Source organism: Jatropha curcas, chromosome 8, assembly GCF_041381405.1.
Source record: "Jatropha curcas cultivar XTBG-Jc1 chromosome 8, XTBG_Jcur_1.0, whole genome shotgun sequence".
Lineage (NCBI taxonomy): Eukaryota > Viridiplantae > Streptophyta > Magnoliopsida > Malpighiales > Euphorbiaceae > Jatropha > Jatropha curcas.
This window is the reverse complement of record NC_143158.1, coordinates 21,062,239-21,063,631: the sequence shown is the minus strand read 5'-3', so window position 1 is coordinate 21,063,631 and position 1,393 is coordinate 21,062,239. Positions and strand designations below refer to the sequence as shown.

The following is a 1,393-nucleotide window of genomic DNA, read 5'->3' as shown; positions in this document are numbered from 1 at the left end:
TATTTAATTTAATTTTTCTAAGAAGATTTTTGAGGTATTTATGCAAAGAAGATCAGGTAGGATTGAACCTTTGATCTTTGATCCAGAAATCGAAAGGACTTGTCGTAGGAACAACGCTGCTAGAAGACCATGTGAGAACAAACTAGAATAGCAAGTGAACATGGACGATAACTCTCAGGACGGACCTCAACCTCATGTTCGCACCTTGCGGGATTACACAACACATTCTCTCAATGGAACAACTCCGAGTATCACTAGACCTAGGGTGGAAGCTAACAATTTTAAAATTAAACCTGCGATTATCCAAATGCTTTACACCTCAATTCAATATAGAGGTTTACCTAGTGAAGATCCTAATGCCCATATCACAAATTTCTTATAGATTTGCAGTACTTTCAAACAAAATGGAGTTTCTGAGGATGCCATAAAATTAAGACTCTTTCCTTTCACTCTGAGAGACAAAGCACGATCCTGGTTACAATCATGCCTTGCTGGAAGTTTTACAATTTGGGAGGAATTGGCCCAAAAATTTTTAGCAAAATTCTTTCCATCCCTCAAAAACCACAAAACTGCGCAATAAGATAATGACCTTTGTCCACCATGATCAAAAGAGTTTGTACTAAGCTTGGGAGAGATTCAAGGACTTATTGAGAAAGTGCCCACATCACAGCTTGCCTAAGTGGTTACAGGTACAAACTTTTTATAATGCATTATCTCCTAACATTAAAATTAATCTAGATGCAGCTGTAGGTGGATCCTTTGAAAGAAAAGAAATTGATGAGACAAATGACTTGATAGAAGAGATGGCAAGCAATAGCCATTATGAAAGCAACTCCGGAAGGAAGAAGACTGCAAGAGTTTATGAGATTGATGCCATCACCGCACATAATGCCAAGGTAGACAATATGGTAACGAAATTGGACTTATTGACTACTAACTCGATTAATTCTATTGTGCAAGCTTGTAACAGGTGTAATGGACAACATGGGATTGGAGAATGCATGTTAGATTCTTTAAATTCGCAAACTTTGGAGCAAGTGAACTATGCGATGAATCAAGGAAGGAAGAATTACCCGTACTCTAACTCTTATGATAATAGGTTGAGGAATCACCCTAATCTTTCGTATGGGAATCCAAACAATTCCTTGAATGCACCACCAGGTTTTCTACCTCAAGAGAAAAAGTCTCATGACGATCTCCTTACTACCCTCTCTAAATCGCACATGGGCTTCATGAACGAAACCCGAGAAAATAATAAAATCCAATAAGCTGCGATAAGGAACTTAGAGATTCAACTAGGATAGTTTACAAACATGATGGCCTGCCGGCCCCAAGGTATGTTACCTAGTAATACTAAAAAAAATCCTAAAGAACAAGTAAAAGCTATCACCTT

The 1,393-nt window shown here is 38.0% G+C and overlaps 1 non-coding gene across 1 annotated transcript; it reads right to left on the bottom strand.

The window, feature by feature from the left end:
• Positions 1-566: 566 nt before the first annotated feature.
• LOC149494322 (small nucleolar RNA R71) lies at positions 567-673 on the bottom strand. Its single transcript, XR_016322340.1, has one exon. It is a non-coding gene; the product is annotated as a small nucleolar RNA R71 (small nucleolar RNA).
• Between the last annotated feature and the right edge of the window lie 720 nt (positions 674-1,393).